Here is a 462-nt window from a genome sequence, read left to right as displayed (position 1 = left end):
GGCTTTCCTTTAAACCCTTTGTATCTTTTTGTTCCCTTTTGGGACTCACTTTCTCATCACTAGAACATTTTACTAAATCTCCCGCGACATTTTCTCTTTAAATATTCATTGAAGAAAAATCCCTTCCCTCTTTTTCCGGAATTTTTTGGGTTTGGTGTATTTATTCGCCTTTTATACTTTTCTCTTTTTAAAGTTTTATCGGATTTCTTCTGTTATACTTTTCACCTTCGTTGAAACAATTTTGAAGTTTCTTTCTTGGGCGATATAATTTTGGGGTAAACTTTCTTTTCCACTTTCATTTATTTCCCCTCTTTTCCCCCCTTATCGGGCCTTCTCTCTTTTTTCCCACTGCACTTTTTTTTTTCCGTCTTTCACCCCCTTTTTTAAAAAAATTTATTTCACATTTTTTTCAACCTTTTTTCCCCATGCCCCCATGTTGTTCGATGTTATTGTTGTTGGCCC

The sequence above is a fragment of the Penaeus monodon genome, chromosome 27, assembly GCF_015228065.2.
Source record: "Penaeus monodon isolate SGIC_2016 chromosome 27, NSTDA_Pmon_1, whole genome shotgun sequence".
Lineage (NCBI taxonomy): Eukaryota > Metazoa > Arthropoda > Malacostraca > Decapoda > Penaeidae > Penaeus > Penaeus monodon.
Note: the sequence above shows the minus strand (reverse complement) of the source record.